Raw genomic sequence first — 24,254 nt, 5'->3', positions numbered from 1 at the left:
GACCTCAGGATCATAGGATCCCATAGTCACAGGATCACAGAGAACAGTTGGACTCACAGGAGGAATAGGCTCCAGTCAGAGACAGCAAGGTCAGTTAGCAGTAGAGATAACCAGACCATAAGCAAGCACAAGACCGTAAGCAACTGAAACCAATAATATTTGACAACATCAGAATCCAGTTCTCCCGCCACACAAAGCCTTGGATACCCCAACAAACCTGAAATGCAAGATTCAGATCTAAAATCCTGTCTCATAAATATGGTAGAGGACTTTAAGAAGGATATAAATAACTCCCTTAAAGAAATACAGGTCTCTCTACCAGCCAAACAATATGCCCAAAGGAAAGAAGGTGGCCCCAGCCCCTGCCATCAAGAAACAGGAGGCCAAAAAAGTGGTCAATTCTTTGTTTGAGAAAAGGCCCCAAAACTTTTGCACTGGGCAGGACACCTAGCCCAAAAGAGAAAATGGCCCCACTCCATCAGGCTGCAGTGGCAAGGAGCCATCCTCTACAAGCAGCCCAAAGTACCTCCTGCCATTAACCAGTTTACCCAGGCCATGGACAGGCAAACATATACTTGGCTGCTTAAGCTTGCCCACAAGTACAGGCCAGAAACAAAGCAAGAAAAGAAGCAAAGGATACTGGCCCATGCTGAGAAGAAAGCTGCTGGCAAAGAGGACACCCCAACTAAGAGACCACCTGTTCTTCCAGCAGGAGTCAATACAGTCACCACGTTGGTGGAAAACAAGGAGGCTCAGCTGGTGGTGATTGCCCATGATGTAGACTCCATTGAGATGGTGTTTTTTTTTGAAAGATGGGGGTGCCCTACTGCATCATCAAGGGAAAGGCGAAGCTAGGGCACCTAGTCTACAGGAAGAAATGCACAACTGTTGCCTTCACACAAGTTAATTCAGAAGACAAGGTTTCTCTGGATAAGCTGGTAGAAGCTAGTAGGACCAATAAAAATGACAGATATGGTGATATCTCCATGTTCTGTGCATTTTGTGTTTTAATTATTATATGATGGGAGGAATTTCTTTTCTGGCCCCATCTATTTGTTGTTCTGGGGGCTTCTTATATGTTTACGGGCATCTCTTTCTTTAGGTTAATGAAATTCTCTTCTATAAGTTTGTTGAAGATGCTTGCTGGCCATTTAAGTTGGGAATCTTCACTCTCTTTTATACCTATTATTCTTAGGTTTGGTTTTTTTCATTGTGTCCTGAATTTCTTGAATATTTTGTTAGAAGCTTTTTGCTTTTTGTATTTACTTTCTCTCTTGTATCAATGTCTTCTGTGATATCTTCTGCACCTGAGATTCTCTCTTCTGTCTCTTATATCTGTTGGTGATGCTTGTGTTTGTGACTACAGATCTCTTTCCTAAAGTTTCCATCTCCAGGGCTGTCTCCTTTTGTGTTTTCTTTAATGATTCTCTTTCTATTTTTAGAATGGGTGGTTTTGTTCAATTACTTCACCTGTTTGTGTTTTCCTGTCTTTCTTTAAGAGATTTGTTTTTTTCTCTGTAAGCTTACTTGCTTATCTGTGTTCACCTCTATTTCTTTTTACTTCTTGAAGGTAATTTTGTAATTATATTTATTTATGTACAGAAAACTTAGTGTTCATTTAACCCAGTTTAGTGGTGAGTTCTTGGCTTGGAAATGCCATCTACAGACTTAGAACCCAGGACATTGCCTCCCCAGATATCTACAAAACGTTTCATTCTAAAACAAAAGAATATAACTTCTTCTCAGCACCTCACACTACCTTCTCCAAAACCGACCATGTACCATATAATCAGACATAAAGCAAGCCTCAAAAATACAAGAAGCTTAATATAATCCTAGGCATACTATCAGATCACCACAGACTTAGGCTGGTCTCCAACAACAGCAAAAGCAACAGAAAGGCCACATACACATAAAAATTGAATAACTCTATACTCAATGATGATTTGGTCAAGGAAGAAATAAAAAAATGAAATTAAAGACTTTAGAATTTAACAAAAATGAAGGCACAACATACTGAAACTCATGAAATACAATGAAAACAGTGCTTAGAGGAAAATTCGTACCTCTGAGTGCTTGCATAGACAAATTAGAGAGAAAATACACTAGCAGCTTAACAGCACATCTGAAAGCTCTAGAACAAAAGGAAGCAAACACATCCAAGAGGAGTAGATGGCAGGAAATAATCAAACTCAGGGCTGAAATCAACCAAGGAGAAACAAAGAAAACAATACAAAGAATCAACAAAGCCAGGAGTCAGTTCTTTGAGAAAATTAACAAGATAGATAAACCCTTAGCCAGACTAAACAAAAGGCACAGAAACAGTATCCAAATTAACAAAATCAGAAATGAAAATGTAGACATAACAACAGAAACTGAAGAAACTTGTAAAAATGATCAGATCTTACTACAAAGCCTACAACAAAACTGGAAAATCTAGGTGACATGGATGATTTTTAGACAGATACCAGGTACTAAAGTTAACTCAGCATCAGGTAAGCCATCTAAACAGTCCCATATCTCCTAAAGAAACAGAAGCAGTCATTAAAAGTCACTCAACTAAAACATCCCCAGGACCAGATGGTTTTAGTGCAGAATTCTATCAGACCTTCAAAGAAGACCTAATACTAATGCTTTCAAACTATTTCATAAAATAGTAGTAGAAGGAACACTACACAATACATTCTATGAAGCCATAGTTACACTGATGCCTAAACCATAAAAGACCCAACAAAGCAAGAGAACTTCAGACCAATTTCCCTCATGAACATTAATGCAAAAACAATCAATAAAATTCTTGCAGACTGAATATAAGAACGCATTAAAACAATCATTAGACGTGATCAAGTAGGCTTCATCCCAGGGATGGAGGGATGGTTCAATATACAGAAATCCATCAACATAATCCACTGTATAAACAAACTCAAAGGAAAAAAAAAAGCATGCTCATCTCCATAGAAGCTGAAAAGGCCGTTGACAAAATACAAGTATTGGAAAGACCAGAAATTCAAGGTTCATACCTAAATATAATAAAAGCAATATTATGTGTTCACCTCTATTTACATCAAACCAGTAGCCAACATCAAACTAAATAGTGGGAAACTTGAAGTCATCCCACTAAAATCAGGTACTAGACAAAGCTGACCACTCTCCCTTATCTGTTCAATATAGTACTTGAAGTTCTAGCCAGAGCATTTAGGCAACAGAGGAGATAAAAAGGATACAAATTAGAAAGGAGAAAATCAAGATATCACTATTTGCAGATGACATGATAGTATACATACATGACCAAAAAAATCCACTAGACTTCTACAGCTGATAACTTCAGCAAAGTACCTAGATACAAAATTAACTCAAATCAGTGGCTTTCCGCCTCTTAAAGGATAAACAGATTGAGAAAGAAATTAAGGAAATGGCACCCTTTACAGTAGTCATAAATAATATGAAATAACTTTGGTGTGATGCTAAGTAAAAGATCTGTATGACAAGAACTTCAAGTCTCTGAAAAAAGAAATTGAAGACCTCAGAAGATGGAAAGATCTCCTGTGTTCATGGACTGGCAGGAAGAGAAAGTGGGAAAGAACCTCAAACACATTGGCACAAGGGAAATTTTCCTGAACAGAAAACCAATGGCTTGGGCTGGAGAGATGGCTCAGTGGTTAAAAGCACAGACTGCTCTTCCAGAGTTCCTGAGTTTAATCCCCAGCAAGCACATGGTGGCTCACAACCATCTGTAATGGGAACTGATTCCCTTTTCTGGTTCTGGTATGTCTGAAGACAGCTACAGTATATATATATATATATATATATATATATATATATATATATATATATATATATATATATATATATATATATATATATATATATATATATATATATATATAAAATAAATCTTGAGAGAGAGAGAGAGAGAGAGAGAGAGAGAGAGAATCTGAATTTTTAAAAAAGGAAAGAAAAGAAAACTATTGGCTTAGGCTCTAAGACCAAGAATTTACAAATGGGACCTCATAGAATTGAAAAGCTTCTGTAAAGCAAAGGACACTGTCAGTAGGAAAAAATGGTAACCCACAGATTGAGAAAAGATCTTTACCAACCTTCCATCCAATTGAGGCTTAACATCCAAAATATACAAAGAACTCAAGAAGTTAGATTCCAGAGAAACAAATAACTCTATTAAAAATGAGATACAGAGCTAAGCAGAGAATTCTCAACTGAGGAATCTTAAATGGCTGAGAAGCACTTAAAGAAATCTTCAACACCCTTAGTCATCAGGGATGCAAATCAAAATGACCCTGAGATTCTACCTTACACCAGTCAGAATGGCTAAGATCAAAACCTCAGGTGACATCAGAGGATGGCTTTGTTTGCCATCAATGGGAGGACAGGCATTTAGCCCTGTAAAGACTTAATGCCCCACTGTAGGGGAATGCCAGGGCAGGAAGACAGGAGTGGTTGTATGGGTGGGGGAGCATCCTCATAGAGGCAAGGGTAGGGGGTTGAGATGGAAGTTCTTGAAGGGGAGACCTGGAAAGAAGAAAACATTTGAAATGTAAATAAAGAAATTATCTAATAAAACAAAGAAAAAGAACAAAGGAAAAAAAGTCAGGTCACAGCAGATGCTGAAGAAGATGTGGAGAAAGAGGAACACTCCTCCATATCTGTAGGGATTACAAGCTGTTGCAACCAATATGGAAATCAGTCTAGTGGTTCCTCAGAAAATTGGAAGTAGTTCTACCTGAGAACCCAGCTATACCACTCTTGGGTATATACTCAAAAGATGCTTCAACATAGAACAAGGATACATGTTCCACTATGTACATAGCAGCTTTATTTATAATAGCCAGAAGCTGGAAACAACTAAGATGTTCCTCAACAGAGAAGTGGATACAGAAAATGTACATTTGCACAATGGACTACTATGCAGTTATTAAAAACAGTGACTTCATACAATCCACAGGCAAATGCATGGAGCTTGTAAATGTCATTCTGAGTGAGGTAACCCAGTCACAAAAGAACACACATGGTATGTTCTCACTGATAAGTGGATAGTAGCCAAAAAGAAGTTCAGAATACCCACTATACAACTCACAAACTGTATGAAACACCAGAAGAAAGAACCAAAGTATGGATGCTACCATCCTACTCAGAAGTGGGAAGAAAAGAATCTTGGAAAGTAGAGGGAGAGAGAGACCTGGGAGGGAGAGAGGAGGGGGAGAGAAGAGGGGACAGTTCTAATAAGAGAGGAGACAGGAAAGAAGTACAGACGGTCAGGAATTTAAAAGGAGGTGTGTAACATTGGGGGATTAGGAACTGGAGGTTAACACTACAAAGTCCCAGATGCTAGGGACCTAAGAGTTTCTCAGGACCCAACAGGGTGATCATTAGCTGAAATGCCAATAAGGTGGAGATGGAACCTTTTGAGACCTTGTTCAGTGGAATAGGGTCCCGGGTGAGGGATGGAGCCACCTATTCACCTCAAAAATATTAATCCAGAATTCCTCCTGTCAAAAGGAAATGCAGGGACAAAGAGTGGAGCAGAGTGTGAAGGAAAGACCATCCAGAGACTGCCCCACATAGGGATCCATCCCGTCTGCAGACATCAAACACAGACACTATTTATCATGCCAAGAAGGGCTTGCTGACAGGAGCCTGGTAAAACTGTCCCCTGAGTAGTTTTGTCACAGCCTGACCAATGCAGATGTGGACGCATGCAGCCAAACATTGAACTGAAAGTGCGGACCCCAAATATGGAGTTAGGGCAAGGACTGAAGGAGCTGAAGGGGTTTGCAACCACATAGGAAGAACAGCAATATCAACCAACCAGACCTCCCCTCAAAGCACCCAAGGACTAAACCGCCAACCAAAAGGTGTGCGTGGGGGAGACATATATAGCACAGAATTGCCTTATAGGGCATCACTGGGAGGGGAGTCCCTTGGTCCTGTGGAGGTTCACAGGGTAGGGAAATTCTAGGGTGCTGAGGGAGGAGTTGGTCAGCAGATGGGGAGCTCCCTCATAGAGGCAATGGGAAGCAGGGAGGGAATAGGGCATTTGTGGAGTGGAACTGGGAAGGGGATAACATTTGAAATGTAAATAAATAAAATAACCAATTAAAGATGGGGGAGAAAAGAGCTTCATCCTAGCTGCCTGGAAGCCAGTCTTCCAACACCCTTCAGGTAAAGAAGTGGAACTCTCAGCTCCTCTTGTCCCATGCTTACATAGATGTTGCATGTTCCTACCTTGATGGTAATGGAGTGAACCTCTGAACTTGCCTTTATCTTTACTCCAGCTTCTGCACAGGTCCTTTACTCTTCAAATAGGTTAGAACAACTGACCAACACCCTGATCTGCTATGTCTCTGTATCCTTGCACACTCTTGTCCCCACCCACATCCATGATTGTTTTTAATCTACTAACTCTGGGGCTTTCTTCTTTTTTTTTTTTTATTATTATTTTCTTTATTTACATTTCAAATGCTATCCCGAAAGTTTCCCATACCCCTCCCCCCACCTCTGTTCCCCTACCCACCCACTCCCACTACTTGGCCCAGGCCTTGTGGGGCTTTCTTCTTAACACCATCCTTCCACCACCCCATACTCCAGACTCAGCTAGCTGGGTTTTGTGTATTTTCAAATGCACCTCTGTGCCCATCTCTATTGGTATTTTGCTCACTGTTTTGAAGGATTCTATTTTCAAATCTATTTCATCATCTAAAAATACTTCCTGGATGGGGGTCTTTTCTCTGTATCTTCAGCCTATACTATTCAATAGAGCATCTAATGAATTAGTGTCTGCCAGACTCAGTCGTCTAATCAAATTATTTGATTATAACTTCTGTAAAATTTTCACACTTCTTTGAATTTTCATTAATTTCATTTGTAACTCATGAGACAAATTCCTTGTATGCGTGTAGGATAGTAACCCACACGAAAGACTGTTTAGTGTTATTTCCATAGGATAGTCAAGACTCAATGCATTTATATACCTAATTGCATGTACTTGTAACATTCTTTCCTTTAAAACAGTGTTACCTGATAATAAACTGAAAATGTTAAATCTAGAAATAAGGTACTGCTTCTCTTGGAAGCGATGCAGAAAGAAAAAGAATTACTATTAAGTCAACAAGACCAGTGTGATTAAAGTCATTATGTGCACAAGCACAGGAGTGGTGCTAGGTAACACTTAGGCATCTACTCAGATTGTAGTGGTTTGAATGAGGGTTACCCGAATAGACTCATGTGTTTGAACTTTTGGCCAGAGGAAGTGGCACTATTAAAAGTGGCCATGCTGAAAGAAGCATGTCACTGTGTAGGAGGGCTTTGAGGTCTCATAAATGATCAAACTATACTCAGTGTGGCAGATAGACTCCTTCTGCTGCCTGAAGATCAAGATGTAGAGCTCCCAGCTCCTTCATCAACATCATGTCTACATGTATGCTGCCATGCTTCCTTCCATGATGGTAATAGACTAAACTTCTGAAACTATAACCCAGCTCCAATTGCATAGTTTTCTTTCTAAGACATTGATTAAATAAATAAATAAGGCCTGAAAGACGACAAATAAAATCATTCATATCCCATCCCTTTTTTGTCTGAAACAGCAATCTTATTTCAAAGTTCCAATTTAAATGCCTCTGATGGATAAGAGGGTATGACCATGCTCTAACGAGTATGTGGGCAACATATTCACATTTTTCTGTGAGGTACTAGGGTGGGAGGGTAGACCTTGGATGAAAGGGAAACAACTGTGATCAGGGTACATTGTATGAAATTCCCAAATAATTAATAAAAATATCATTGGGGGGAAAGAATTGTTTATCTGACCTCTAGTGTGGTGGTTGCCCTTACTGTTGTTCATAGGGCATCCTATGGATACCTAATGTTATAATTCACTTATCACTAAGTATCTATGTTTCCCATGACTTATGTTTCACAGCCCTGAAGCATGATGTGCTCTGCAATGGATACAATATCAGTGGAATAGACATTTACATCTACATTCTGATCTAGGATCCAATGCTATCCAGAATTTCAATATGTTTGTCAAATAAGTTTGAAAAGTTTATTTAAAATCCCATTCAATTGAGAAGGGTTTCCTCCAATCCCAGAGAATGAGTCAGCATGCTAAAGCAGGTCAATTAGCCAGTGCTTTATCTTGAAATTCCCCCACTACCCTGAGTTATTTCAAAGACAACTGAAAATCAGTTATTTTTGGACTAGGTGTGTCCCCAGCTCTTTAAAACACCAAATCAGGATATCATCCTTAGTGAGGTAACCCAATCACAAAAGAAGTCACTAGATATGCACTCACTGATAAGCGGATATTAGCCCAGAAACTTAGAATACCCAAGATACATTATGCAAAACACAAGAAAACCAAGAAGGATGACCACTGGGTGGATACTTCATTCTTCCTTAGAATAAGGAACAAAATACTCATGAAAGGATATAGGTACAGAGACAAAATTTAGAGCTAAGATGAAAGGATGGACTATCCAGAGACTACCCCATTCGGGAGTCCATCCCATCATCAGCCACCAAACCTAGATACTAATGCTCATGCCAACAAGATTCTGCTGAAGGGACCCTGATATTGCGGCCTCTTGTGAGGCTATGCCAGTGCCTGGCAAACACAGAAGTGGATGCTCACAGCCAGCTATTGGATGGAACACAGGGTCGCCAATGGAGGAGCTAGAGAAAGTACCCAAGGACCTTAAGGGGGCTGCAACCCTGTAGGTGGAACAACAATATGAACTAACCAGTACCCCCTGAGTTTGTGTCTCTAGCTGCATATGTAGCAGAAGATGGCCTAATCGGCCATCATTGGGAAGAGAGGCCCCTTGGTCTTGCAAACTTTATATGACCCAGCACAAGCAAGGCCTGGGCCAAGTAGTGGGAGTGGGTGGGTAGGGGAGCAGAGGTGGGGGGGAGGGTATAGGAAACTTTCGGGATAGCATTTGAAATGTAAATAAAGAAAATAATAATAATTAAAAAAAAAACACCAAATCATCTATCATCCTTCAAGTCCCTGTATGATAAGTAAGGATTACCTTTCATCCTTTACAGATGGAATATTTGAAATGTAAAATAGCATATCCAAGGCTAGACAGGAACTCAGCACCATGATTAAATAAAAACTCTTGAGTTTTCAACAACCATGCCTTGGCAGAGGAATTTATCACATTGCCATTTTATATAGAGAGCATAGAAAACCAGGAGGGGGATCCTCAAGAATAAACTAAGAATTTTAAAGCAACTTGAGAGTCTATTTAATGCAGGCTGACGTTCATAGGAAATCAGCTGAATTCTTTCCACTTCTGCCTATAAGTAGAAAGCTGCAGACCAGCAATTTAGGTGACTTTGAATGACCTAAACAGATTGAGTGCTGACAGGAGTGGGCAAGACAAAATGAAGTAGCAGGGAAGTTTTACATGCTGTCATCTGTGCCTCTAGAGAACATTCAGTAGTATTAGTGTAAGCAATATGTTTACTTATGTTGGACTGTTCTCTGCACTCTACACTGAGGATAGAATGTTGTGAACCACAGCAGAAATCTATAACTTACTTAAAGAAGTTGTCTATCCAGGTAGGTCTTTCTTGTTCACAACTGTCTGACTTGGGCACTGTCAGATCCTATGGTCCTATGAATAAGCAGTTTGTTCTCTAAACCACTGAGCCATATCTCAAGCCACTGCCCATCCCACCCTCCAGATGGTTTAATGGGCACAATATTGTGGACACATTCTTGGAGGAGAATCTCCCTCACCTTGTGAGGGAAGCAAAGTGGTTGGAGATTGTCTTCTCTCCTTTCTTGATGATGAAACAAAAACTCACTGGCTTCTGTGGGTTTTCTAGAGCAGCACAGTTGAGGGTAGATGAAGCAAGATTGACTGCAAGACCCCCAATAACAACTGTATCTTGTCTGTATATGTAGCCAGCTTTATACCATTCACTAATTGTCCTGTCCTTGCCTCTGAGCTACAGCAAATTCTAATCAATCAAATGATGGGGGAGATCTAGTCATCACTTGGCATTGTTTCAGCACCATTTTCAGTCATCACAGTCATAACTCCAGCCCGACTGAGAACCGACTGGAGTCTAAGAGCAGATTGTCTCATCTTTTCTAGATTTTTGTAGAAGCTACAACAATCATGCCGTCTTAGTGGTGATTAGATCATCAGAGTTAATAAGGGTTTATGAATTGTCACTTTGACATATTCATTCTAATACATTGTGCCAGGAAGGAGTTTTATGATGTAATAGGAAATACAGGAGTAAGAATAATAAGTACAGCATGACTTATTGCCAAGATGCTAATAAGTGACAGTTCTCTAGGTACCCTGATAATGTGTTATGAAATTATCAATAGTCAAACCACAGATTATTAAGAGAAAAATCAAGAAAGAAAATAAAGCCAGTTTTTGTAGGCAATGATTTTTATTATGTATAATGTTGGCAGGAAAAAATAATGGAAAATGCTGTAAGCAGCAATTGTGAGAAAGAGCTGAAAGATTGTAAAGGATTTTGATCTCCTTCTGAGTTGCCCGTCAAAGCAGGAAAGATCTGCCATGACCCTGTCATTCCAGGCAGATGACTGACTTATAGCTCAGGTGTGGTTTGCATGCGGAGAGCTGCTAGGGCTACAAACAGCTTGCCAGGCTCTATATATAGGGATGACCTCACCTCTCCTGAAATATAGCAGCTGTTCACCATTTGTGCCATTTGCTGCAAAGGCTTAGCCCATAGCTAATTGAGCACTTCAGTCCTGTGGAGATAGGGCCTGGGAAATATTTACATGAGATAGATACCTTTATCCAGATGGAAGCTGGCCAGGCTAAGATAAGAATATTCATCTCAGAGGACTGTCAGTGCATCTTGACAGGAGTTAGGGGCTGCCTGGGGAGGGGGAAGGAGAGAGCTGCCTGCTGCTCATTCACAGAGAAGAGTGAGAACAAGAAACATCAAAATTGTACTGCTGCTGCCTTCTCTCTGAGCAAACTAAACAGAGCCCTCCCTCTGTGAAAACAGTCTATATTCTTATGATGTCAACTCATCAGGAAGGCTTTTAGAATTTCCCTAGCAAGAGAACCACCTCCTTAACTACTGGATTTCCTGGCATAGAATTGATTGATAGTTATAGGAACACCAGCAATTCCATAAAATTTCTTTTTTTTTTTTTTTTTAAGATTTATTTATTTATTATATGTAAGTACACTGTAGCTGTCTTCGGACACTCCAGAAGAGGGCGCCAGATCTTGTTACGGATGGTTGTGAGCCACCATGTGGTTGTTGGGATTTGAACTCAGGACCTTCAGAAGAGCAGTCGGGTGCTCTTACCTGCTGAGCCATCTCACCAGCCCTCCATAAAATTTCTTTTCCCAGGATCTAATAATCTTGCTGGAGGAAACAAGCATCTATAATATCTGGTTCGCCCGGAAGCACTTATCCTAGTTTCACTACCAGTGATTTCTGTCAGTAGGAAAACCCCCACTGTTCATGAGGTCTCATTCTTCCCATATGTAAATTTCAGATATTGTCAGATTTAACCTGGGGTTTGCTTCTAGCTTTGAGGAAAAATCCATGAGTTTCATGAAAGTCACTCCCTTCTCAGAGCTTACAAGACATAAAATGTAAAGCCAATGGTCCAAAATAATAAAAAGATTATTCTGATGTGATTAGTTTAGATAAATATAACCTTTCATTGTTATGTTCAGTTAGGAAAATGAGCAGAAACACAGAAAATATTTGGATTGTCCACTAGAAACAAATTAGCAGACTAGTTTAAAGTAAGAGACTATATGTAGTATCACTTATGAACAGATCAGAATATGATCCAGTTACTCTTCTGTTTGTGTCCTTTATTTGAGCTCAGGAAAGACATGTCAAGATGAGGAAGTATAAGTTTTGGGCCAGGAATGTATTTGGATTTAAGGATTTAGATCAAATGTATAATATTTGCCCTTGAGGGTCACAGCTTCAGTATGAGTAACCAATGCTTACTACACAAGACAGTGAAATCTTCATCAGGGCACTCAATTACTGTCTAGGTAAAAGGAGTAAAGTCAGAAAAGGCTCTGCAGTAAGAGTTTTGAGATATTTAGGTTAAAAAAAATTAGGGAACGGGGCTAAAAACCAGAGTGGAGAAGAGTGTAAAGAACATCCTCGGAAGGTTCACGAAACAGGAAATGGGATGTGAGAAATAGAGTTTGGAGTGCTTTGAGCCATGGGTGCAGTAGACATGCATGGAAAGGGCTGCATCACCCAGATGGAGAAGTCAGTGCTATGTGTGTGAGAGATGCTTCCACTTGTTGATGGTGAAAGGCGCTAATACACACAGGGAAAGCCACCGGGCCAGTCAGCACATGTGTAGGGAACGATGCCCATGCCACCAGAGGAGCATAAGAACTGGTAAAGTGGAGGGTGCTCAAACACTGGGACTCTCAGAGCTCTGAAATGGTAGGAGTCTGGTACTCCCTCCCTGCCTCTAATGCCTGCTCTGGAGCAGGTAACCATGACACTCAGCCAAGATGACCACAGGCACTCAGTCACATAGCATAGCATAGCAAGCACATGGAAAGGGTCACAATGCAAATGAACTATCTCAGTAGCCTTAGCCTTCGGCTAATGACCTTACATTCCTGGATATTCTCATGCCCTTTCTCGAAATTATATAATTCTTGATTCATCCTGAATAAAGTCTATGCATCCAAATCCACCCCCAAATAAAGCAATATGAACAAGCAAAGATTGTCTCAGAGAGCTGTTTCATTAGAGATTTGATAGGGAAGGCCTTCACCTAAAAGAGCTGCAACACTAAGACTCCCAAAGAAGGCTTTCTCTCTTGTCCCACCCCTCCAGTCCTCATTTCTAACTTGGTCCAGATCCTCTGCATCCTGGATTTAGCTTTCCCTCTTCCAGCCTGACATGCAGCGATATCTGACACCCCAAGAAGAAACTTGGACACATGGACTGGGACTTTGTCCAGTATTCTCAGAGCTGGTGTATCTGTGGTATCCAGGTTCCCCAACAGAGGAGAGGCCAAACTTAGGACCAGAGGCATATACAGCACATTTCTGTTTCATCTCTTCAATATCCTCTTTAAGAATCAGTAAATTCACCAGGCAGTGGTGGCACACGTCTTTAATTCCGGCACTTGAGAGGGAGAGGCAGGTAGATTTCAGAGTTCAAGGCCAGCCTGGTCTACAGAGTGAGTTCCAGGACAGCCAGGGCTACACAGAGAAACCCTGTCTCGAAAAACAAAACAAACAAACAAACAAACAATTCAGTAAATTCAGCCACAAAAAACGACATGACTTCTGGAAAGACTTGCCAGGGTGTCCAGAGTTTAAAGACAGAAAAGCTTGTACAAAGCTGTAACTATAAGCAGTCTATTGACATAAATATAAATGATGTCATTTTTCAACCTGAAGTAAATGGGTCAGAGGCAACAAGGCAAGGAATCAGTACCCAGGTTCCCTCTGAGCTTAGAGGTTAGATGTCACCACTCTGTTTCCAAATTAAGTGTGTCTTCAACATGTCCTTATAACTCATTTTTCACTTCATTTGTTTTAAGATATACATTTAGTGTATATGTGTATGTATATGTGTACAGTGTGTGTGTTTATACACATACTGTGGGTTCCTGCTGAGACCAGAAAAGGGTGTTGGAACCCTTGGAGACGGAATTGCAGGCAAATTCTGAGGTGCCTGATACGGATGCTGGAACCATAGCTCGGGTTCTCTGCAAAAGTAACAAGGACTCAACAGCAGAGACCAAAATAAAGTGAATAAAACTTGCTGCAAGTCAACTTAATATCAGACTCAGCAAATACATTTTCAACTCTTTTATAGAAAATATTTTCACCATTGTAATAATGAATAGCAAAGTGAATTCCATACTCGACCTTCAGCCTGATATTATTTTAAGATATAAAATTCTCAAAGACCCATATGCAATGATGCTTTTCCACAAACAGTAAGTATGCTGGCCTGATTCACTACAGTATATTACATCACAATGGTCAAACATCAGATGTTTAATTTCTTTCAGCATCTACAAATAAACACACAAAACACTACGTACCAAATTGTAACAACCTTAAAAACAAAGAACTATTTTTCAGTGACTGATAAATTTATTCATTTTATAAATACTTATATTTAAGGCTCACTATTATAGTCCAGGTAAGTTATTGAAAATTATGCCTGCTGTGCAGGGCTCAGAAAACTTACTTTATCTGTTGTTGGTTCGGAACCAGTAAAGATTGTTAGATGTTGGAATGATGAGATCTGGCATAGGAAAGAACTTAACTGGTGAGCAGCAAAGATATGCAGGAAGAATAAGGGGAGTGTCTGGTTCCTTTTTAGAAAAGGAACCAGAGTGTTCAAGGTGAATTGTCAAATGCAAAAGTATAAGATCTATAATTCCATTATATTAAAAAGATCCATTAGATTGCTCATTTGTGGAAAAGGTCTTTAGAGATTCAGGCAAGGCCAAGTTCAGCAAATATGAAGTCAGGCTGCAGTGGACTAAAAAGTGAATTAAAACAAATGATAGAGCCGGACGTGGTGGCGCACACCTTTAATCCCAGTACTGGAGAGGCAGAGGCAGGCAGATTTCTGAGTTCGAGGCCAGCCTGGTCTACAAAGCGAGTTCCAGGACAGCCAGGGCTGTACAGAGAAACCCTGCCTTGAAAAAACAAAAAGAAAAAAAAAACGAAAAACAAATAATAGATTATTATTAGAGATGTGGAAAAACAGAGGAGAAACATTAGGCAGTTGCTTGATGAAGAGGCAAAGTTACTTTTTTTTTCTTTCATTTTAAGTTGGGAAAGTTGGTTGAGAAATGCTCAAATACATTTTAAAGATTGAGGGAAATGAACCTGCAGATGTGTGAGGGAGAAGGGGAGATTTAATGGTTGAAACGCTCAGCAAGTTTTGACAAAAGTGAGAGAAGACAACAGCCTAAGGACAAGCGGAGCTCCCTTACAAATAATCAGGAAGAAATAACTTGGACTGCAAGTGAAGACGAGCATAGAGAGCCGAAGGCCTGGGCCCAGCCAGCAGGGTCCAGTCAGCATCCTGCTTCTCCAAAGTAAGAGGGCAGGGACGTGGACCAGAAGTGAATGAACAGGAGTGAAATGGAGCTGAGAAGATTGGCTGTATATAAGTACAAATACCCTAAATGAAGAAGACGACACTTCCTTCCTCTGCCTTCTGGTCACTATCATCATGGACCGTTTAGGTGAACCATTAGAATGTGCACAGTGATCATCACAGAATGACAAGCCTTCAACATCTGGTCCCACTCTACTGGAAGTATGATTGTGATGCTCTTTTGTTTTCTTATATTTTTGCTAATATCTTTCTTTTACATGTTGTTCTCAACATTATGTAACTTGGGGGAGGTTTCCCTACATTTTTCAGGCACCTACTCAGCTGAGAGCTTCAATTGCTGCCTAATTCCCCCTGGACTTTGTGTTTGAGATTATCACCCTGTCACAAGCACCTTTCTCTGGCTAGGTCCACCCCCACCCCCACCTCTTTTTCAATTTTATGGGAAGATTGATTCTAAGGGCTTTATAGATTTTATCATTGAAAACATCTTTCATTTTTAACACTCTATTGCCCTCTAGAGTAGGTGAAGGTGTACAGCAGCAAATTCTGGAAAACAGCAAGATAATTTGTGTAGAAAGGCTTTTTCTGAAACTGCAGCTATCCTCATTAAGAAAACATCCATTGAAAAGAGTGTGATTTTATTGAATGCATAATTGAAATAAATAATTAAATTTCCATAATAGACACAGGGAAAACAGAAGCGTCTCGTGTCATAGACTTCACTATAACAGAAAATTTCTCAAATAAATTGGGCTCAGAAATAAATGTGTATTACTTTCTGTTTCAAATTTACATAATTATCTTTCCCCAAAGAATGGAAATATCTTAAATTAAAAACTGTTTTCCAGTTTTCCAAACATATGCAGAAAAGGAAGAAACTAGAGATTAAGAAGGTGAAGTGTCATTAATATTGTAGCAGAAGATGAAATAACCAGAGCTCATTTCTTGAGGCATCCCTTCCTCTTTTATGTGTCTGCATTTTACAGGTGACATCTCAGAGATTCCATATGCAGATCTTTGACATTCAGCTTAGGGTCTTCATTGCTTAATGCTGTGCTTCTTGACCTGATAAAAGACACAGGGTGCCTGAGTGACAATGGGAAGTGGCTCCTGTTGCAATCAAAGCAAGCAGCAAACACACAGCTGTGTGTTTCGTGAAAACGACACTTAAGCGCTACGCTGGACACTACTCCACAGCTTCTGAACTCAGTTATCTGGCAAAGGCCCCTTTCCAAGAGTAGTACAGAGACTCTTAAATAAAAATAAACCATGGAATTCCAAGTCCCATTTAGCTAAAAAGAGTAAGATCTTACTATTCAAGTATGATTCTCTGGGGGCCATTCTCATTCATATAACCACACTTATTCAGAGTAAGTTCAAAACCAGGTATTGGATTTTTAATAGAAATATAAAGAAAAGCCATTTTTCTCTTCCCTTAAGCTTTGTCCTTCACTTCAGAAGTTGCCAGTTTCGTTTTAGAAACAGACATAAATATTTAAAAATAGGGAAAATATATTTACCCAGAAGAAAATTGCACTGAGTCTTATGACATAAAGATCTTTGCTGACATAACCTGGAAAAATAAGGGAATTTAGAAATTTTCTCATGAAGAAATTTGGAGAAATAGTAAAAGGGATTCAACACTAAACTGAGGTGTTTGTGTGGTGGGGAACACCACAAATCAATAGATTCTGTTTTTAGGTTGGTGTTGTTGTTGTTGTTGTTGTTGTTGTTGTTGTTGTTGTTGTTTTTGCTTTTCCTGCATCTAGGGAAAAACAAATTGTTTCATTCTTATTCTTTGTACTTGTGTGTTTTCACCCTGAAGAAAGAGATGTCCTGGTATAGGCTGAGACTAAAGGTAGAAAAGTATAAAAAGAATAAGAAGATACAGAAATGATTCATCCAAAGAAAGGCTACACACATACTCTTGAAATTAGACTTCGTATGAAATAAATCAAAGTAAGATTTAAGGTATGAAATAAGCTTCATAAGGCAGAAATGTGTGATCCACATTTAATTATTAACAGAGGAAAAAAAGCCTCTGGCAAATGTAGTGTGTGCTTTCTACTACGGTGCTTTAAGCTCCAGCCACCACCATGGTTCCCTTGGATCCCCGAATAAAAGACACACACACACATGTTGCTCATTTTGAACTTGCCTTATGGCTCAGCTGCTGGGCTCTTCTAAGCCTCCCCCAACTAGTGTGGCTCAGTGGCTTGGCTTCTCTAAGCCTCCCACACCTAGTGTGCCTTTTCCTTTACTCCTTGCTCTATACTCTAAATCTGCCCCTAGCTTAGTTGCCCAGTTACCTTCTCCTGGCTCAACACGCAACATCTGCCCTCAGCTTAGTTGTATTTCTAATCTCCAGTTTAGGGAAGCAGTCAATAGTCATATGGCTGGCGACTCTCCCTCCCTCCAAACCCTTTCCTCCTCCTGTGTCTCTTAGCCTGCCTGAGGGAACTTAAGTCCTGCCTCTTCTGCCCAGCCATTGACCACTAGCATCTTTATTGATTAATCAAGAACCAATTGGGGGAATAGGACCTTCATTGTAAACACACAGATTCCTGAACAAAGCATTAGAACCTACCCCCTACAAGCAAGTCTAAGTGACTTCATTCATAGTGCTGAAACAAAATAGCAGGGTCTGGGAAGTTTATAAATTACAAAAGGTAATTTATTACCACTTTAGAGACTGAAAATCTGAAGATCTAATTCCTCAGCATGCCCTGTGGGTCTCACCACAGGATAGCAAAGTGAGTTTGAAGGGACAGAGGAGAGGAAAGAAGGCCAATTCTACAAACCCATTCTATAATTTGACACTTCATGGCCATATGTGATTAAATGCATATTCATTTCAGATATGATACCAATAGAGATGTAAGAAACTATTACATACACCCAAGAGGTAAATCTAAGATATTTACCAGGGTTACTTACATAGATAGATATTCTACTATACTACTATAATACTCTGAGCTTCCTGAGTATTATAAATTTCATGATTCTCCCTCCTGCCTCCAGGATAGAATGCCCTTGTTCAAAGGAAATGGCACAGCTAATGATACCAGCCCTCTCAAGAAGACAGTCTAATTACCAAAACATTTCTCAAGAGGCTGACCTCCAAATCTGTTGTATTGGGGATTAAGTTTTCCCACACATGAACTGGAGGAGACACATTAAGATTATAGTACAACCATCTTGGAAGAGGATATTTTACACACAAAAAAGGACCCCCAGACTAGGGGCTGGAGAGATGGCCCAGTGACTAAAAGCCTTTGGTGCTTTTGCAGTGGACCCAAGTGTGATTCTCAGCATCCACACTGAGTGGCTGACAACGACATATAACCCTAGCTTCAGGGGATCAAATGTACTCTTCATGGCTCTGTGGGCACATATGCATATACTGATACACACACACACACACACACACACACACACACACACACACATATACACACACATACACACATACACACACACATACACACACACATACACATACACACACACATACACATACACACACACATACATACACACACACACACACACACACACACACACACCCCTAATTAAAGTTAAATGGATCTAACGGATGGAGAGATAGCTCAGTTGTTAAGAACACATACTTCTCTTAATGAGTGTGCAATTTCAGCTCCCAGCCCTCATCCAATGACTCACAACCTGCTGCTCCAGTTCCAGGGGGAGGAAATGCCCTTTTCTGGCCTCTACAGATATTAGATATGCATGTGGTGTACATATAGGCAAGATGCAGTCAAAAATTCATACCCATGCACTAAAAAGTAAATAAATCCTAAAAGTAAAACTATAAATATTAAAAATATAAAATTAAAAAAGTGTCCCAAGCCTATTTTTTGTAATATGCCTATGATTGGTGTTTTGTTTTGTGCCACGCACTTTGAGAGGATCTAGTATAACGCTACAGGAACATCATGTGTACAGAGAAAAGAGCTACTGCTTTGTCCATTTTATGGTTTATAGTACATTTTCATGCATTTTTTTGTACATTTAGTTTTCCAAATTACCACAGTAAGGTCAGTATTACAATATTTATTCCAAGGATGTAGAAACACAAGCTTAGTGGGGTTAAATAACCTCCCCAAAGTCTCATAAGTAATTATAGCAGAATCAGGACTCAGAGTAGAACTTCAGCATCTGTTTCTATGGTGTTTCCAGTAGTAGAGCAATAACTAAACAGAAAAGGAAGTCTGGGGGCATAAATAATAAACTTTCTTTTAAAGAATTTAACTATGCTCTCGGCATGGTCTCATTAATCACCCAGGATTTTAGGGGTAGGCCGAAATTTCTGTATTACCATTTTGTAGCAGGTTTTCTTCAATTACTTTTTACAGTAGTCCCCAAACGATATGTGTTGCTCCTTCAGAATACAGTTCACACAACTTGCTCTGTTGTCTGCTGTTTATGACTGAGGTTGGAAGTCCCTGAATGGCCAAGTAAGAAATGAACACATTGATGCCTGGTGGTTGTCATCACAAATGACTTACTGAGGGGAAGCCTCTCTCATGCACTGCCATCACTGAGGGTTAGATCTTGTATCTATTGTCAAAATTCTCCACCAAAAAGAATAATAGCTGGGCCAAATCTAGATAAATAAATAGCATAAAACGATCTTTAACAATAACAATGGTGGTGGGCTGGAGAGATGGCTAAATCAGTAAGATGCTTTCCCTACAAAGAAGGAGGAACTGAGTTCAAATAGGCAGAATTCACAACGGAAAAGCTTGACATGCTAGGGACATGGATACAACTGATCCCTAGTGCCTGTTTGTGGGACTGTGAAAGGCAGCCTGGTTTCTGGTCAAGCTAGGTTTAAACCCCAGAGACCCAGCAGATTCATCTGCAAGGGATGGAAGGAAGTTTGCCTCACACTCCCAGACACCAGGCTCCTGGCACAAGGCCCCAGCTCCTTAAGTCTGTGGCCATTGGTCAGGTAGGGCAAAGCCCCAAGCTCCTGGTATTCTGTCTGGACCCCACCCCCACAGTTACCTGGCAACAGCCAAGCATGCTCAGCCCCACAGTTACTTGGCAACAGTCAGGTAGGCCCAGCTCACTATATAAGAAGCTGTTTGCCCCCTCCCCACCCTTACTCTCTTACTCTTGCTTCCCACTTGCTTCTCCCTTGCCCTCTTGCTGCCCTTCTCTCTGCATTCCCTTCTCCCCTCTCTTCACATGGGTATGGCCGGCTTCCACTTCCCTACTCTCTCCCTCTCTATGCCTTTCTACAAAAAAATTGCCTTAAAACCATGGACTGTCACCTCTCATCAGGATCCGCCATTCTGGAGCAATGGAGCAGGTCTTCCTCTAACCTCCCATGGGAACCCTCTCTGCATTCTCAGCCATGGTCTCCACAAAGGCAAGAAGCCTGCCCAAACAAGCCAAGGACTCTCCTCCCTTCAGGAACGCAGGAGCTCCCTCCTCCTGATCTCCCCCGACCCCAGGCCTTCCTTTCTCAGCTCTTCCACGACATCCAGCAGTGTCTGCAGTGTCCAAGAGCAACAACCTACTGTCCCCGGCTTCCGTGCAGGCACGGGGTCTGTGGAGACCTCAGACTCTGCTTTCCCACACCTGGAGTAGGGGGTCTCACAGCCTATAGCCCACCCAGCAGCAGCAGCTTGTGGTATGCAGTCAAATTTCCTGCATCCCACTTAGCCCAGAGGCCTGAGACCTGGGCTGCACTCAGGACCCCATTTTTACCCCAAACCTGTTGACTAGTCAGCCTAACTGAATCAAGTTAATGGGAGAATCTGAATTAACAGAGCAACCAGATTGTACCTGAGAAATCACACTCAGGTTTATCCTCTGTTCACCACACATGTGAATATACCAGTGCATGTATACACACACACACACACACACACCAGGAACAATCAATCAAACAAACAAACAAACAACTTCAGTACTAGAAATAGCAACAAAGTTCTTAGAAAGATAAAAGACAGAATTAGTCCAAAAGTCGAAAAATACTCTCAGACTCCTCATTTCTACCCCTACAGGTCACAAAAGCCAAGAGAGCTGATGTGTCTGTACATTTGGACAAGATGCTTCATGGCTTTCTACCTAGTCATTCTCTTTCCAAGGATTGAGATAACTACCTTGTGAAATTATAAAAAGGAAATTAAGACATGTGTGGTCTGCAGGAAATATTAGGATCCATGCCTACACTCATCAATGAAGGAGATAAACACTAAGATTCAGTACTGCTGGGATAAATATGTCTTTTGCCTCTAACAAATGCTAAATGCACAAAAAGAACTGCATACTGGGGGGTGTCAAATGTGGGGGTGGCAATAATATTCTTTGCTACATTTAATTTCATATAGACCCTAACTTCAAAAAAAAAAAAAAAAAAACCTGTAATCCCTCAGTGCCCTCTATCTAAGACTCTGTGGGTCTCTGAAGACTACCAGTATTTATATCAAAACAGGAATCTGGAGCTAGCCATAGGAAACAGATGTTCTTTGATTAGTCTCCAGTGGGAACAGACAGACCACCTTCACAGAATGTTCCAAGACAGACAAGAAAAGGGAGAGAAATCGGCAAATGGTCTTCAGCCAGTCCAGAGAACCCCTGCAGACAGGGGCCATTTTAATAGCAATGCTTTATGCTAAAACTCATATTTGAAACATGAATCTAAAACAGTTTTCTAGTCATGAAATGAAAGTCACCAAAAGCTTCACGGCCATGACTCCAGGAGAAAGCTTGAAATGCACAGGCATGCACAGTTTACACACATACACACACAGGCCACACACACCATACAAGCACATCAACACACATGTTTACAACATATACACACATAAAATAGAAACGTTCTTCGGAGATGTCCAGGGAGATACTCTTCCATCTAGTCATACATTTGGTGCCTCTTGCCCACTTGAGGGTGCCTGGGAGATACAGTTAGTATTACCAACTTCAAACTTTCACATTGTTGTTCAGTAATCAATGAGGTGGTGTATGAAAAGAAAAATAGGTGTGATTCCAAATTATGCTCTGATGTATTACACATACACACATGGATACCATATTTACACATTCACATATACACAGGCACACCATCTACACACACACACACACACACACACACACACACACACTTCATCCATGCATATACATATAGACACATTAACAACTGACACATGCACACATACATATACAGCATATACATGCACACCTTATACACATATATATATCATATACACACAGAACACACAGCACACAAATATATACCATACAAAAATATACACTCACAAAATACACACCATTTATGCAACACATACATATTTTACACATTATATAAACAAACACATAGCACAGAAACATACACATAGAAAAGAGAGACATGCAGACACACAAAAACACATATATACAGACTACATACATTTATACACATATACATATATATACATATATATGACATACATAACACAGATTCATTCACTTACAGACACATACACGTAGATATACTCACAATATATACACAACAAACACAGATACAACATACATCCATATACATATACACACGTACACATCTCATTTCTAAAGTGTTTCCATTAAAAGCAATTAAGATTCTATACTGAACTTGTAGTATGCAGAGTCTTAAGCCTTTGGGAATATTAAATTGATCCTCAATGGATTGATTATGTAAATATTTTATTTTCTTTTTTATTATTCAATTCTCAGTTATAGAGACAATATTGCTGTCTAATCATCTACAAATAAAATGTGGATTTTATAAATGTGTAAACTGATTGCTTTGCTTCCAGTGGATTTCACATCACATTATTGACTATAGTCCTTGGCAATCAGGGTTTGAATCTCTAAAGGGGAGAGGGAGAGGAGGGAGGGTGTAGGCTGAGAACAGTGTTCAGCCTCGCTTTTAATTCTGCCTCTTTGGTAAACATTGCAGGCACCATGTCTGTAACACTTGGCATTTCTAACATGGAGAAGGTTGAAAGATGTCTGCCTGCCCTTAATTATCACAATGTAATATGAGGGTCACAGTGTTGTCTATTTGGTTTGTTGTTAGAGAAAGCATGCTTAATGCCGAAGTATTTACTGCACACAAGTTGGATAGGTATCATTTCTGTGGACCTTAGATGCCATTGAGGAGTAAAATTTAAAATCCACAATACGTATAGACCTCTAACCAAAAGTTGAAATTACTCAGAATGATAATCTGTCCTTAGGTAAATTACCACCTCTCTGATTGTACTTCCGTTCATCACAGCAGTCATATCAGCACTGACACTCACTCAGCTGTGGTACTCCTTTCTGGCCCTCCTCAGCACATAGTACTTAAGCGCTCTTCAGCCATTCTTGCCAGGATGCAGTGCTTCCTGTCTGTGTCTCCTTGGGGAAGAACCCTGAGCACCATGGTGACGGTGGCACTATAAACTTTGATCATGGTAAACATGGATAGCTTTATCAAAATTACCCCTCAAGAATTATTCCAGGGACAGGCTGGATGGAGCTTTGAGGTTATCTTTCTCTGTGTCTTTCCGTTTTGGGTCCTTTTCTAATGCCAGATGAAACACTGAGTATGTTATAAAGAATAGACATTTGCTCAATGTAATTCGGAAGGCCAGAAAGTCCAAAATCATGGGGCTGTTACTTGGTAAGGATCTTCTCTTTCCACCAGAATCTGGCAACCTAGCAGAGGACATAACATGGCAAGGAACCATGTACATGAAATAAAGAAATAAGGTTTCTTCCTGAAGAAAATACTTTATGGTGTGGAATCCACTTTGGGACTCTTTCCCACAAATAATGAACTTTAGTTATCTTTTTTTTTTTTCCACAGTTATTTTATTTATTTATTTATTTATTTATTTATTTATTTATTTATATTATTATTTTCTTTATTTACATTTCAAATGCTATCCCGAAAGTTTCCTGTACCCCTCACCCGACCTCTGCTCCCCTACCCACCCACTCCCACTACTTGGCCCAGGCCTTGCCTTGTGCTGGGTCATATAAAGTTTGCAACACCGAGGGTCCTCTCTTCCTAGTGATGGCCGATTAGGCCATCTTCTGCTACATATGCAGCTAGAGACACAAACTCAGGGGGTACTGGTTAGTTCATATTGTTGTTCCAC

General features: G+C 40.2%; 1 pseudogene; it reads left to right on the top strand.

The window, feature by feature from the left end:
- Window positions 1-331: 331 nt before the first annotated feature.
- On the top strand, window positions 332-20,733 carry LOC110320230 (annotated as a pseudogene).
- Window positions 20,734-24,254: the final 3,521 nt, after the last annotated feature.

This window comes from Mus pahari, chromosome 4 (assembly GCF_900095145.1).
Source record: "Mus pahari chromosome 4, PAHARI_EIJ_v1.1, whole genome shotgun sequence".
Classification (NCBI taxonomy): Eukaryota; Metazoa; Chordata; class Mammalia; order Rodentia; family Muridae; genus Mus; species Mus pahari.
This window is presented reverse-complemented; position numbering and strand designations above follow the sequence as displayed.